Source organism: Panthera pardus, unplaced genomic scaffold, assembly GCF_024362965.1.
Source record: "Panthera pardus isolate Hobbes unplaced genomic scaffold, ASM2436296v1 HiC_scaffold_8, whole genome shotgun sequence".
NCBI lineage: Eukaryota > Metazoa > Chordata > Mammalia > Carnivora > Felidae > Panthera > Panthera pardus.
Genome location: NW_026527013.1, coordinates 120105653 through 120122296, shown reverse-complemented (window position 1 = coordinate 120122296; position 16644 = coordinate 120105653). Strand labels below are relative to the sequence as shown.

The window sequence follows — 16644 nt, the reverse complement described above, 5'->3', positions numbered from 1 at the left end:
GAGAGCATGAAGGAACAGCGTATATGGTCGGAAGAGAGAGTATGGGATCACCGAAGCCAAGAGAAGACAGTGGTCCAAGAAGAACGGATTGATCAGCTCAGCTGCTGACAAGAGCGGCTGCAAAGCAAGAAGACGACCAAGAACTCACCACTGGATACCTGGTGACTTGCCAAGAGCAGTTTTGGCAGAGCGGCGGGGCCGAAAGTCCTCACTGGAGAACTTTCTAGAAGATGAGCAGAAGTGTTAGAGACCGTAGACATCATTTTTCTGGGAGTTTGGCTACAAAAGGGAACAGACAAATGGGGTAGTGAGGGAGAGGACCAGCGGAATCAATGAGTAGCTTTTTTTTTCTTTCTTTTAAGATGCAAGAAACGACAGTACGTCAGATTCAGGCTGGAGCGGTCCGGTAGAGAGGAGACACTGGCGATGTAATAGGGAAAGGAAGAAGTGTCAAAATAATGTATGGGCAGGCAAACGGGCACTCTCCAACACTGCAGGGAAGCTGTATACTGGTTCAAGGTTTTCAAAGGGAAATTTGGCATTATATATCAAAATTATGGATGCAGGTATACTTGGACCCAACAACTTTATTTCCAAGATTCAATTCTGCAGATAAGCTAGCATCTGTGTGCAAAGACGGATCAACCTTATTTATTAGAACACTGTATATAATACCAAAGCCTGGAAAACCTTACATTTATATTGATAGCACATGGTAAATCCATACCTGAAATACTATGCAGCATTAAAACTAAAGCAGACCTCTATGTTCTGTCCTGGAGTTACCGAAGTGAAAAATATCAAGGTACAAGAAAGTACTTGATTTGCTTCCACCTGTGAAAAAAAGCAGGGAATAAGGTGATTATTAACAGAAAGATAAGAGTTATACATAAAACATATGTGTATGTACATAGAACATTTCTGAGAGATGAGGATTTCCTTTCCATTGGATATCCTTCTCTAAGGTTTCAATTATTTTTAAGAAGTGTATTTATTATTTTTCACTAAAGATTACTACAAAGAAAGGGGCACCTGGGTGGCTCAGTCGGTTAAGCGTCCGACTTCGGCTCAGGTCATGATCTCGCAGTCTGTGAGTCTGAGCCCCGCCTCGGGCTCCGTGCTGACAGCTCAGAGCCTGGAGCCTGCTTCGGATTGTGTCTCCCCCTCTCTCTCCCCTCCCCAGCTCATGTTCTGTCTCTCTCTGACTCTCAAAAATGAATAAATGCTAAAAAAAATTTTTTTTAATTTTAACAAGATTACTACAAAGAGAAAAATATCTTTTGCTAGAAAGAAAAAAAGCAAATTTAACAATTCTGGCTGTGCATTATTTTATGAACATAAAGGACCTTTCTTCTAAAACATTTAAGGGAGAAATGCCATTCTCTTCTAGACTGTTCTAGAAAGTAGGGGGGGGGGAACCTCTTCTAAACTGATTTTTACTGAACCAGCAATGTCTTTATTCAATAATTTGCAACACTGGAACATAAACTTTCATTATGTACGTGCAACTTAAAAGATTTTTAGTTTCAGAGTGTATTTCTGTGGGACATACAATAGGCATCCAATAAAAACATGTTGGGTTGAATCAGGTTGGTAATTAGATGAATGGCAGCCCTAAGCATGTGGGAAATGGAATTGAAATACAAAACATCATTGAAGTTCCCTTCTTTGTAAGTTTGTAGGTATGTATGTCTGTATGTGTGCTTACTACAGATTAGCATCTGTTCTTTTTATTCTCAGTTTACCGCACAGAATATAAGGGGGCTATGAACTAAACCAAATGGCCATCTTGATATAATTTAGCAAACTATTTCATCATATCATTAACAATTAAAAAGTTATCAAGTAGCGGGACACCTGGGTGGCTCAGTCAGCCCCGCGGCGGGCTCTGTGCTGACAGCTTGAAGCCTGGAGCCTGCTTCGGATTGTGTCTCCCTCTCTCTCTGCCCCTCCCCTACTCGAGCTCTCTCTCTCTCTCTCAAAAATAAATACTAAAAAAACAAATTTTTAAAAGAGAAGAAGTTACCAAGTAGGGATGGAAAATAAAATGAGGAGAAGACCAATTTCCAGAAGCAGAAATCATTCCTGAGACTGGAGTCTGAGAACGCACCCATACTGAATTAAGAGGGTATTTTAAACATAAAGGTACTCAAATGAAAAGTCCTTAAAAATAAAGAACTGTGCCCATTAGGTACTTCTGAACAGGGAAAGTAGAAATTCATCATTTTTAGTGTCTGTCAGCATGGAATCTCTTGTTTAGTACTTTCATGAGCCACATTCATATTGAAGACCACATCGAAGCTTTTGATGGATGACAAGACCTTGAACTGCCTTCTGAAATATCGAGTAAGACTACATTCCTTCCTATGTTTTTAGTAGTAAGCATACTTATCGTAATCAACTCTTTTGAAAACTAGCACTCTGTGCTACCTAATAGCATCATATATAATAATCCTCGTTTCTCAACCTTAAGCATCAGGGATTCTCTGCTATTTATTTAAGCTTGTGTGTTTTTTCTTTCCCTGGTTTACTGAATTATTTATTAGTTACACAGGATTCATGCTCTGTGTTAAGTGCCACTTCTCTTCTGCGGCTGGAACACAAGTACATATTCGATTTCATTATCAGTTTAAAGCTCACCTGAAGCTAAGGAGGTCATCATTCATTCTGATGGAATCGCTGGGATGGTCGTATATTTTCAAAAACATTAAGATTTTGTTTTTAATGTTGGGTCTATTTGCTGCTTTTTTGTTTGCTAATAGACAATGATATATAGGCTATATACGAAATCTTTACACTGCGGTGCAATTATTTGTAGGCAAGATCCACAACTTGACAGGCTTCCGAGATGAAAAAAGGTGAAACTCGGTTCGCTGACAAAATGTTCATCTTGAATTCAAACAGGAAATGATTGATGGAGCATTCTCATACCTGTATGCAAGTCGATGCAAGGGGCTGCAGACCAGTGTTTTTCAGACTTTACAGTGCATACGAATCAGCAGGGAATACTGTTACCATGCAGAGTCGGATTCACAGGCCTGGGATGGGACCAGAGATCTTGCATTTTTAAGAAGGTCCCAGGTGATGCTGACGCTGCTATTTCCTAGACCTCACCTTGAACAGGAAGGTACAAAGCAACGGTCACCAATCCTGGGTGCACATTATAGAGGAGCCTCAGAGAAATATACATGTCCAGGCTCCAATTCACATCAACTGTATGAGAACTTCTGGAGATGATTTTTTAACGTTTCCCAAGTGGTAAGGACTGAATGTGTTCCCCCAAATTCATATGTTAAAACCCTCATCCCTTATGTGATGGTATCTGGAGACAAGGCTTTTGGGAGGTAATTAGATTTAAATGATGTCATGAGGGCAGAGCCCTCATGATGGGACTAGTATCCTTGTAAGAACAGATACCAGAGAGCTGTGAGACACAGTGAGAAGATGGCCATCTGCAAGCCAACAAGAGGAACCCAGATAGGCTGGCACCCTGATCCCAGACTTCCAGCTCCTAGAACTGTAAGAAAATAAATCTGTTTCAGCCACCTCGTCTATGGCATTTTGTTATGGCGGCCCAAGCCAAGGCACAGGGAGAGTCCAACATTATGCAGCCTAGGTTGGCAACCCTTGTTGTAAAGAATAGTGAAGTAACACGATCATAACTTTGCTGTAGGATGCTTTCACCTACTGGGGAGCTAAGACATGAGCCTATAAAAGTCATTGGTACTCAAGTGTAAGTGTGGGCCAGAGAGGTAGAGTATTAAGAAATGCAGAACAAGATGGTACCCAGGGTGGAGATGATGAGGGAAGAAGGCCGTCACTTCTTCAAGAGTCCTGCTGAGGAAAAAATTTTTAAGACTGAAGGTATAATTTACATTATACAATAAAAGGGCTGCACAGACATTAAGCATTGTTAGGACTTTGATCATTGTATACACTGGGTGTACTCACTACCTCAATCAAAATATAGAACACTGCCATCACCCTAGAAAGTTCATTGGAATCCTATCCAGTCAATTCCCACCATTCACAGAGGCAAACACCATTCCGATTTCCATCACCGTAAATTAGCATGGTCTGGTTTATAATTTCATATAAATGGAACCCACTGTATATACATTTTTGTGTCTGGCTTCCTTTACTCAACAGAATCATTTTGAGATTTATCCACATTATTACATGCGTCCATATGTGTAATCTCCTTTTATGGCTGAATGATATTCCATGGCATAGATACATAACAATGTGCCCATCTTCCTAACTGTTGCTGGACCTTTCAGTTGTTTCCAGTGTAGGGCTATTAGAAATCAAGCTACTGTGAATGTTCTTCCTAACGTTTTTTTTTTTTAAAAACATATTTCCATTTCTCTAGGGTAAATACCTAGAGGTGATCTTTCCAGGCTATGGGATAAATGTACATTTCACTTTATAAATGAACTGCCAAACGGTTCCCCAAAACGAATGTATAAATTTTATGCGCCCACCAGCAACGTGCATGAGTTCTGGTTGGTCCATTTACTCACCTTAGTGTTGTCAGCATTTTCTAAAATCTGCTCACCTGTGTGACATGACCAAGACTTTTGAGAAGCAATTTAGCAAAGTAGTTAAGAGAATGGAGCCCTTGGGGCGCCCGGGTGGCTCAGTCCTTTAAGCGTCCTACTCCTGATTGGGGTTCAGGTAATGATCTCTTGGTTCATGAGTTTGAGCCCCATGTCCAGCTCTGCTGACAGTGTGGAGCCTGCTTGGGATTACCCACCCCCCCACGCCCCACCCTTCCCCTGCGTGCATGCACTCTCTTTCTCTCTCTCTCAAAAATAAATAAGTAAATTTTTTTTTAAAAAAGAAAAAAGATTAAAAAAAAAAGCATTGAGTACTTGGAGGATAATCTAGAAATACAAAGAAAGAGATGTAATAACGCTGTGAACAAGCAATCCCACTTCTAGGAATCTGCCAACATTTTTATCTGTTCAACTGTAAGAGATAAAGGCACAAGTTTATTCCCTGCAGCACTGTTTGCAATAATAAAAGGTTAGAAAGAATGCAAATATCCAGTAACAGGGAACTAGTTGAGATAAACCACAGTATACCAACACAATGGAGTTCTAAGAAGTTGTAAAGAAAGAATGAGGAAGGATTGTATGTACTGATATAAAGAGATCTCCGGAATATATATCATTAAGTGGAAAATACTTTTAAAAAGCAAGGGTATGTGTACAAAGAAGGGAAGGATTAAACTAAAGCTATACATCAACACACACACACACACACACACACACACACACACACACACATATGCAAAAAAAACCTGTAGTAGAATGGACATATAAATAAGGAACTAATAAAATATGGTCATGTGTAGAAGGACAGAAAAACAAAGTACAGGGAGCAGGGGTAGAAATAGACTTTTTTAAAAATGTTTATTTATTTATCTTTGAGAGACAGAGCACAAGCAGGGGAGGGGCAGAGAGACAGAGGGAGATACAGAATCCAAAACAGGCTCCAGGCTCTGAGCGCTCAGCACAGAGCCCAACGCGGGACTCGAACCTATGAACCTTGAGGTCATGACCTGAGTCGAAGTTGAACGCTTAACTAAGCCACCCAAGCGCCCCGAAATAGGACTTCATTGTGAATATTTTTCCATAGAGTTTTGATTTTGAATTATATAAATGCATTACCATTAAAAAATTACAACTAAGGTATTCAATTGAAATAAGTTTGCTGTATTTTATTAAACTCTAAAAAAATTCACAACCAAAAAAATCCTAGAACTAAAAAGCAAACCTGAACATGTATCAAATTAGTACCATAATCACACAGAAAAACTGTGGAAACACACTGATCTCATGAAAATCTAGGAGTTCATAATGCTACTCGAAAAGAGACAAGCAGAAATCAGTGGTCATCACTGAGGCTGTTATTAACCAATTTTTCCCTTTGAGAATTGGCCAAGGAAGAAGCACTTCTCCTGCTTCCCCGGTTTGAAATGTTTTTCAGGGCAACCAAATAGATCTAATGTAATTAGAGAGAGCTCTTCTTCACTAAGGAGTAGTGGCTAATAAATGTAGGAGAAATGACACCATTAGCTATATTCTGGAAAATGTTACGTATCCAAAAAATGACTCTAGGGATGATGAGGACACCATGGTCAAAGATACATGTGTAAAGTACGAACAACAATTTCCATAAAACATGAGTTCAAGTCCTAGCTCTGTCACTAACTAGCTGTGTGACCTGTGCCAGTTATTTAAACTCTCTCTGCTTCCACTTTCCTCGTGGGGTTGTTGCAGGATTACATTATTGAACTTGTGCAGGGCTTAGAACTGTGCCTGGCACACAATAAACACTCTGTAAATGCCAGTCGGTAATGGTTATGATTCTGGCAGGTGTTTGTGGCCACCTGTTTCAGATGGAAAACCATTCTGGAATTTTAGTTAAGCTGGTACTTATATCCCATTACTTAGGGGAATCACAAGAGTCATGTACTGATCATCAATGAGTTTCTGACACCCAAGGATACTAGAGGAATTAGCCTGAGGATTTCACTATTGGAATTCTCACCAAACGGCTAGGTTTCCAGGAAACATCCCATCAGCGTTAGCACAGTGGCTAACCAATATTTTTGAAGCATCAACAGCTTTTTAAGCCCAGAACTGTCAATACGCCAAATGGTACTTACAACTATGGGTTTCTACCACTCGTATCCTGATGGAAACAAATGTCTAATAATTTCCTAGTTCGACAACATGGGGGCAAAGCAAACAAGTTTTCCAGGACTGTGAGAGACGGGAGACAACTTCGGTATATGTTATCCTGCCTACCGTGGAGTCATATTAAACCTATCGGATACCATGAGTTGTCGAGATCAGTCAAGCTCAACATAGAACATCACATTGAAAGAACTTTACCTTAACACATTCTAGTAATATTGAATAATGGTCCATGGGTTCCTTAATGTTTCAAGCTGGAGGAGATTTTAGTGATCATTTTAATCCAGTGTGCTTCACTGTAGGTTAATAGTCTTACCTGCCAACCCCCATTTCCTTGTTTTCTCTAGGATTTCCCAAAGCCTTGAACATGCTATCTTGCACCGTGACTCTCCAAGACGGAGACGTGGTTTATGGTCCATGCTGACCGCAGAACTCCTTTTTTTTTCCCCCCCTCATAATCCTTTAACTTCACAAAGGCTACTACTGATGATACAACCTTCCGGGCAAACGCTGATGTGTTATAACCACACTTCATAAAGCATGACACCCACAGTGGTCAAGTGATTCACCGTGTGAGCTAACTGATGGCCCAGAATCTAGGCCTGTCCATACAGCTATTCGGGAAGAACCTGAGGCTGAAGACGGAGTGCTCTGAGCCCAGGCAGCCCGGGGTAGAGCAAGGAAACAATGAAAAGACAGAAACAGAACTTACCAGGAAAGACAGAAGAATGGTTACCTGGAATGTGCCCTCCTCCTCTTTACTTTTTGGCTCAACTGAACATTTATTAGAGACTCGCAATTTAAGAAAAGGCCCCATTTGGGGCACCTGGGTGGCTCAGTCAGTGAAGTGTCTGACTTCTGCTCAGGTCATGATCTCACGGTTGGGGAGTTCAAGCCCTGCGTCGGGCTCTGTACTGATGGGTCAAAGCCTGGAGCCTGCTTCAGATTCTGTGTCTCCCTCTGTCTCTGTTCCTCCCCTACTCATGCTCTCTCTCTCTCTCAAAAATAAATAAACATTAAAAAAAAACATTTCAGAAAAGGCCCCATTGAGCGTTGCAACACCGAAAAGCCATGCAAAAGACATGGTCCTGCCCTGGAGGGCCACAGATTCTCACAGAGAAGACTTGCATGAGGTTGAAATGTTAGCAAGAATCTTGTTTTCCTAACTCTGGTAGTTACTAAGCACTTTCCCATACATTTCCCCAAACGCATACATTGTGCAAGTATGATCTGTCCCTTCATATAGATGAGAAAATGAACCACTGATCAGAAAGACTGACGTGGCTCAAGGTCAGAGACCCAGCCAGTGGACTCCGTCTTCTGCTCACCCCGCACACATCACATGGGTAGTTTATGACAAATGCTTGGCTTTTTTATGACATCTGCAAACGCTTTAGGGGTTTTTACACTGTATACAGTAAATTATTTGACTATCCAAGATTATTTCCATTACCAAGATTGATTTTTTTAAAGAGGTTTAGAAGCAAAAACGTTTGTCACAAGGAAGGAGGAAGGACATGTCAGGACAATGCGAAAAGCAAGACTGAATATGGTATCATGTGCATTTTTAGGAAGATTTTTAACCGCAAAAACAAAGGCTCATTGTAGAACACTGTGATCATAAAGTAGAGTGCGAAAAAAAATCTGTCCTCTTACCAGCCAAAGAAAAGCGGCGTTCAGCAACCCTTCACTCCCCAAAATTTTAAGGTCATACGTACACACTATAAAACTTGACAATGTACAGTAAGCTTTTGAAAATTCTGTAGTTCTACGTATCTTTCAGTGGTAACCACCACTTTTTCAACCCACAATGTATTATAGCAGACAATGAAAAGGATGCTCAGAACGTTCACATTAGCAGTGTATCAATTATAATTTCAGAAATCAAATAGGGAGGCACGGGAGTTGGAGGAGTGTCCTATGTATCCATTAGCTTTCTATCAACAGAAATATGTGATCCTGCCTACAGCAAGGCTCCAGTACTGTGGCTGGAACCTTTGTTCTTGCATCTCCCTCCAGCATATGGTGCTACTAAGCATAATCAAAGTGCAAATCTTTATAGAAAATTACAGAGACTCCAAAAAGGGGATGGGTACTCCCTTCCTCTAATTTCCTTTACTGCCATGTTCCGGGTCTTGAGTAAAAAACATCTGGTCTTTTGATGAAATCTGCAAACACTTTGAGGGTATTTACACTGTATATAGTCAATTATTTGACTGTCCAAGATTATTTCCATTGCTGAGATTGACAGACTGTTTCTTGCCAGGATAGAGCCACAGTTTTCAGCGGCATGGCTATGAAGTTGCCTCCCTTATTTTGACCCAATACGTGACTCTAGAATAAGGAGACACCTGCAGCTCAGGGACAGATGGGGGGCGGGGGCTTGACATGTGTGCATCCAGGCTTTGAAAAGAATCACTGATAACTGACAGGATGGGTTACTAATCCTTGAAGTTGATACTCTTCAAAAGAAGTGCCCCCCCCCACAAATATTTGTAAGCCGCTATTTATAACAATTCAGATCAAGTTGTGAGAAAAATAGTACTTTTTTTCTGAACTGAATTCCCTTCAAATGCGTCCATCAACTTACTGAAGGGGAGAGAATTTCTGAATTATACGTTGAAAACAAAACTCAGGTTTTGTGAAAATCGATGACTTCACCCTCTCGCCAATGTTCTGTGAAGACTGGAGCCCAAAGAAACGGGCTCCAGGCAAGTTTGCAATTTGGAAGAACTTGGACCCAGGAAGGCTTTGTGTGTTGTTTCTCATGGTTACTGATTATATTGTGCCTAAGCCTTAAGCAGATCGTTTTTAATAATGTAGTTATTAAGGGAAAAAAAGAGAGAGAGGGATGGATGTTTAAAGCACCATTCAAAAACTTTAATCAAGTACAGGCAAGTCTCCTTTCAGCTGGTGGGCACTGGCATGCTGGGCTGGTTGCTCGTGGCATCCTTCTGTCCTGACTGGGGCTGTGCCAAACCTGTCTGGCTGGTGCTCTTACTGTACCAGCTGCTAAGTGTTTGAATATCACCCTGAACTGGCTTCATTCGTTGTACTTACAGGCATGTATCAACAGGGAGCCTAGCAAGGTCCAACTATAAAAACCTGAGGTCAGAAGCCAACGGCTTAGACTGTGGTCTGCACTCTATTATTATAGTGCTAGATCATTCCAGAAGTTAGCTAACTTCTCTAGTTCTTAGCATGCTCTCCTCCAAACTGGGATATACTTACGTTGAGGTCAAAACCAGATATTAGGTTTGTTTTTTACAATTTTGTTTTCAAAGTATTTTTTAACCAATTTCAAAGCAACACGTGATGATAGTACATCATTCAGGAAATGCCAAAAAAAAAAACCCCAGAATGTAAACAATTATTCGTTTTCTTACCACGTAGAGACAACAACTATTAATACTAAAATTTTTTTTCTTCTAGATTTTTTGTGAAAACTCTCTGATAAGTCAACAACAGCTGCTGAGTACCACAAAAATGAAGCAAAATAAGGCTGCTGTCTTCCCAGTTGGGTGGGGACACAAATTGCTAAATAAATGTTATTACTGTAGTGTGAAGAAACCCAAATAAGAGAATATTGGAAAGTTGTACCATAAAATACAATTATAAGTCTGGTTCCTCGAGATGACAAATATTTTGGTATTTAGGAATTAAGAGACACTTTTATACCTAAAGCATTTCCTTAGGCTACTGACTCCATTCTATCCAAGGGAGGACATCATTGGATTAGCGCTCTAAAATTTCAGTTACACAAAAACGAACTCTATCCTGCAGCCATAAACGGTATGTGGATTTGCCTTATTTCTTAAGTTATTACACTTAGCCAACAACCGCCTTTCCTTTTTTAACTTGCCAGAAGTGCCTACAGTTGACTGTAGTTCTTGTAGCAAAGCAATCTGTTTATGCATGTCAGTTTCAAACACTCTGGCATCTTTGAACTGATGGATAAGGATTTTCCTTGAACATAAAATCTAGTGTGCTGGAAGCAGCCGCTTGCAAATGGCCTTACACACATACAGTTTTACGTGGGCTGGTATTTTCTACAAAGGCTTCGGTTCTTTATTATTTTCCTTGCAAAAGGTAATTGCCATTCTAGCAAATGGTGCTCATCGTACTCTTCTATGAAGGCACCACCTTCCCGGATTATCACCTATATACAATTTAACTCTCCAGCCGTGCTGAGCTCTCAGAAGGGAGAGAAAGAGGTCTCCCTCATCTTTCTACCCCTGGGTTCCTAGCAGAGGAGACACGGAAATGTCTGAAAAAGCCCGTAAGAATTCTCCTTCAGCGACAATACCTAAGAAAATAGGTGGGAATGTGCTAACTAAAGATCCCTAGGCCCTATTCTGGAGGTTCTGAATCAGCCTCTGCGGGTGGGCCTAGGATCCTGTATTTTTACTAAGCCCCTCAGTTTTCTCCTCTGTAGAATGGGTTAACAATAGTTCCTACCTCGCAAGGTAGCTGTGAATAAGCTACGTTACACCACCGCGTGGCACTCGGCCAGCACTATATGAGTGCCGGTCATTGTTACTGATGTTGTTATAATACAACCAGCCATTCATAAGCAGGTATCTTAGAAATACCGTCCATTGGTTTTCTCAAACTTAAGTGTGCACAAAAATCACCTGGGGCTCTGCCCCCGGAGATGCTGATTTAGTAAAGCCGATACCTAGTCAGGAATCTGCCTTCCTATTTGCTTAAGGTTGGGGGGCCGTGGAGAACCCAGCAGATAGGACTGTAACCCATTGGTCCTCTTCTTCACGTCCTAATCCCCAAGGCAAAGAAACTTGCCTCTCAGACTGGAGCTAAGATGAGGCTCACTCAGACAAAGAGAGTTGGGGGGCTGTTTGATAAAATGCAAAAAACCACTGCAAGGGGTGCCTGGGTGGCCCTGCAGGTTAAGTGTGGGACTCTTGGTTTTGGCTCAGGTCCTGATCTCACATGATCTCTCATGGATGGAGCCCTCAGTAAGGGCCCTGTGCTGATAGCACGGAGTCAGCTTGGGATTCTCTCTCTTCCTCCCTCCCTCTCTGCCCCTCACTTCTCTGGAGCGCACGCTCACTTTCTCTCTCTCTCTCTCTCTCAATAAATAAATAAACTTAAAAAAAAGAATCACTGGGGATTCTTGGTTTCCTACTTCATCCATGTCAGGGGCCCTGCTGCCTGTCTCGGGCTGGCTGAGCCGGGGTGAGGCAACAGCTGTCTTCTCTGCAGGCTGCCTTGAGCAAGCTCTGGGAGACTGCTCCAGCAGAACTTGGCCGGTCTATCTCTCCCCGCAGCAGGGAGCTCGCCACAGCTCTCCTCCCCCTAACCCTTCCTACCCCAGAACAGCCTGGGGTCAACTGGCACCAGGTCCAGGGGCTACTGAAGACACGCCTGGAATCCTTCTTGCCTCTACAGCTGAAGGTCAAGGGAACCACAGATTGCTTGGAAGAAAGCACTGCACATCCCTGGCAAGCCCAAGAAGATCCCAGGCCTGGGCAAGAACGCCCAAGAACGCTTACACCATACATACATGTCATGGAGCCAGCCCAGACTTGCTTATGCTTCTGACCCCTGCAAACACCCAGCGGTGCGCTTGAGATTTAAAGGGCAAGCTCTCCAAAAGCGAAATGACAAAGCTCTTGCTTCTCTCATGAACAGCATTCCCTTCTGTTCCTTCTGTGGATTATCCACAGCAATCCCTTCTGCGATTATACAAATTCTACATTTAAGCATAATCAATACTTGAATCTCCCGGAACATGATCAAGCTGGATCCATCCATAAACAAAGGCATTACATACTTAAGAGATAGGCATTTCAACGGAGACAACAATGTCCTTGCTTTTGCTAAAAAGTATTGCTTTCTATAGAAAACTGGGTATAGGTTATGTCGCAATAAAGTAGAATTTACATTTTAGAAAATGCTTTCCTTCAAACTCCTGTTATTTTTCTCCGTTTTCTTTGTAAAATCCAAGTATATGTACTTTTTCCCTCCCCAAAAGCTACATATGGACGGGCCTGTCTCTAATATTTGAGAAGCCCAGGGTAGAGTGTGAGAGGAGATCCCTGGTCCCCCGGCTCCTCCTCTCAGCTCTGGCTCCTGCGTTACCCAGTGTCTCATGGCCTCCCAGGCATGCCAGGGGAAATCCCAGCTCACACCTCCAGATTCTTTTTGCACAGCTGCCTTTGGCCTTCACTTGGCCGAGACATATACCCACTTGTGGCATCATCAGCCCCCAAGAGGACAGATGGATAAAAGATCTTCACAGCCTTAGGCAGTTGAGTAGGAAATTCCAGGGTCCCAGAACCCTGAGCAGGAGTGGGGATATGGGTTGTGGGGTGGGCACATACCTTTGGAAGCCTGGAATCCTGCTCTTCTGGAGAGGGACACAACCAGAGGGGGACTGGAACAAAGCCCTCTAAAGTGTGGGATCCAACGGGGCGGGGGGGGGGGGGGGGGGGGGGGGGGGGGGAGGGGGGGGGTTCAAGGGGCCCAGGGGGCCCCTACCCTACAGGACTACCAAGAGTATCTATACATTGTATCTATACCTATGTATATTTCATGTAAGTGAACACCTTGGTCTGGATGTTCTATCAACTGCACACCCCCATTCCACACAAACCCACTGTCAGATTTCAAGGTTCTAGAAGGCAGGAACCAGACAGATAACATTCTCTCTATAGAGCACCTGCTTTATTTAGCAGAGATGCCTCTTGATGTTGCAGTACAAATACGATGAAGTCAGTTTTCTTACGTAGAAGTCCTTACCTGCAGAAGTGCTTAAAAAGGAGTAAGGGAATATTTATTTGGAAGTCCTTGTATGAGTGAAGTTGTGTGATACTGTTAAAAAAAAAAAACAAAACAGATGTCAAAAAAATCTCATCAACAAAGACAGAAGATCCGCAGGTTCCTAAGGGACTCTCTCGCATGGATCTGCAGGCTCCCAGCACTTTCCTCCTCTGGAAACCTTCCTCAAGCTCTCAGTCCTAGGCGCAGGTGCCCTCTCAGGACTCCTACAGCTACCCCCCCCCCCAACTCCCACAAGGCTTCTCACTCGGTGCTACACCCACTCCTTGCCCATCAGCCTCCCCACTGAGCTGTCGCACCCTGGGATTTGGCACTTGGTAGAGTCTCACTAAATTCCTCCTGCCTGATCAACCAGCATTCAAAGCAAATGCAGTTTTGGAGTTGCTATGATAGCTCTCACTACCAGGGGCTCTAGGTACTGCCGAATTCAAGCAAAACACTGTTTTAACTCCTGGAAGAGAGAGATGGTCTAAAAATAAATCGAACACCTGAACCGTTGTAGCATTACAGAAATGGAGACCAAGGGGGAGGGGGGGGGCGCATAGGAACATGGCATAAATGTACTCTGACGGATTTAAATGTCATTCATTTTTAAAGTTGACCTCAAGTTACATGCCTCTAGAAAGGGAAACATTTGTTAAAAAGACAGTAACCACGCTTTTTCAGAAAGGCTGAGCCCCCATATGTGTTTACCACTTCATCTGTAGATTTCAAAGTCTTACTGAAACTGACTGAGGGCACAAGCAACACCTATCAAAAGCTGTGTATACTTATTTGAAGTATGGCACACTATATCTATTTTAAGCAAGGTTAACTATAGGTGGCAGATGGATTACTTCAAGAAAATGGAACGTTATGGAAAAGCAATTGTCTTTTGACATAAACCACGTACGATATTATTTCTACCTGCAGTCCAGCACTGCCGGAAGGAGTGTTAAACGCCGGGCAATAACACCAAAGACACTGAAAAATACTGAACATCTGCAGCGATCTGATGACTTTGTAAATCTTCCTTAGAGGCACCTATAAAGGAAAGACACTTCAAGTGGAGTGACTGATTAGTCCAACTATAGAGGTCCTCTGATGGGACGGTGCCTGCCCTCATTCTTCAAGTTTTCTGCAGATGCAGGAGGAGAGGAAGCTTATGCAAAGGGATGGGGTCTGATCTCTGCATCTCCCTCTTCTGTGTTACACCTCTGTCAGCTTCCAACCTCTTCTCTGCTCTGATGGCTGTGTGTGCAGTCCTCACACCATAGACTCAAAGCAAATGCTGTCATGGCTCCATCCCAGCTAGATCCAGTGGTTCCCTTTGAAAGCCAGTAGCTTCTTACCATGCTATCCTCTGAAACAACGGGATAACCTCGGTTGCCAGCAAGGACTTCTGATAGTCCTCCTAACAGCTTCTGGGGCCCAACACAGGAAGGCATATGCTACACTGTGCCAGCCTGGGTTTCACCCACTAGGGCCGCCATACCTTCCTAAAGAGGCCTAGAGTCAAGACCTAAAAATGTTTCAGAAGCTTCTCACAACGAGAACTAAAAACCAATCTATGGTTTATCTTGTTAAGACAGAAACTTGGTTTCCCACATTCATCCTTTATTTGAAAACTCAAAGCACAGCACAAACTTGGTCTGTTCATTGTGCCCTGAAGGGGCATTTCATACTGACCGCCCGCTAGCTCTCCTCCACCCATCTCCCGGGGACCCTGCTTCCCCAGAAGTCTTCGCTGACCATGCAGCCAGTGATCTCTTTCCTTAAATTCAGAACTTGTCTCTATCAATTGCCTACACGAGGCTAAATGAGGCACTCAGTCACTGCCAAACACCGGCATTACTAAAAATCACCTTGCACCTCAACGGCTTTCTCTTACTACTGCCTTCTATTATTACTCAACCTTTCTATGCCCTCCCTACTAGTCAGCCTCTTGAGGTGAGGATATGTCTCCTTTAATTTTTCACGCAGTAGGTCCTTAAAATCACATTTTCTGAACATTTGGGGCAGGGAGGGGGAGAGAAGAGGCCTTTATTTTTAGCAAGGCAGTTTGCATGAACAAATACTAAAACAGCTATTCCTTGCCCACCCTCATTCTCAGCAGGGGCTGCCCTCAAAGGAGCTAGTGACAAATGCTCCATTCTATATTGATAAGTACTAAGATTCCCCACCCTCCCCCCACCCCCATCCCGCCACTAAGCCAGGCCTGAGAACTTCTGGGGTCTCAAGATTTTGAAGATCACTAGAAGTCCCAGGCATCAAGGGGTTGGGCCCCACCCCCGCAGGCAGCAGTTACCAGAGGGTCAATGAAGGTTTTATACATATATATATGCACACGTGCAGAGCCTACCCCAAGGCCTGTACGACTGGAGAAGGATTAATGGGACTAAATCACCAAAATCTGACAGAAACACTTCCACGGCGGTAGAACCAGTTCTGAGACTCTCCAGGCTCTTACCTACAGCAGGGCCAAGCGAACACTCGGTTCAGATCCCTAAAGGAGGCAATGCCTCTCCTGGGCTACCTGGACAGCCACGTCAAAAATCCAAACACCCAACATTCAGAAGGGGCTGACCTGGCCTCTTCTAGCCCACCGACAGTTCTTTGTAGCCAACGGGGTGCTGCCCTAAACGTCTTACAGAATGTTTGCGCAGTCCGTGCTGCCTGAACTTCCCGCAGGGTGGCACCTGGAAGAGCAAGGGACTTAAAAACGAGTAAGAGCATCCGTGCTCCCAATGCTCCGAAATGCCTGATGTACTCATCTAAAATAAAAAGGTCTCTGTCTGCAAATTCCGTTTGTTGGCCCGGTAATCCACCCCCGCCCCCAGCCCTGCGTCCAGGGCCGACCCGTACAGCTGTTTTTAATCCCTACTTTTCTCACTCGGCGTCCCCGGCTTGGGCTGACCAGACGCGGAGCCACTTAGCGTTTCCTCCTCCCCCTGTCGGGGTCTGTCCTCCCTCCGCCGTCTCCTCTTTCTCCGCCTGCATCCCCGGGGGGCAGAGTGTGGGAAGAACGAATTTCCGCCCGGTTTGCCCGCCACTCGCCGACTTGGGTCCCTTCCGGACGCAGCCTGCGCACCCCCGGCTCCTCCCCCGGCTGTTCCACCGAGGCCGCGCTCCTGGTCCGGGACCGAGAGCCAGGAGG

The 16644-nt window shown here is 43.6% G+C and overlaps 1 long non-coding RNA gene across 2 annotated transcripts in view; it reads right to left on the bottom strand.

The window, feature by feature from the left end:
* LOC109263897 (uncharacterized) overlaps positions 1 to 4742 on the bottom strand; it is a 31811-nt gene extending 27069 nt beyond the window's left edge. Inside the window, exons 1-2 of one of the 2 annotated variants that reach the window (XR_002078446.2) lie at positions 2641 to 4742; positions 728 to 834 (exon numbers count right to left, since the gene is read on the bottom strand). This is a non-coding gene — a long non-coding RNA (uncharacterized LOC109263897). Of the gene's footprint in view, positions 1 to 727 lie in introns of both variants that reach the window. The other variant, XR_008420151.1, reaches the window with a different exon arrangement.
* Between the last annotated feature and the right edge of the window lie 11902 nt (positions 4743 to 16644).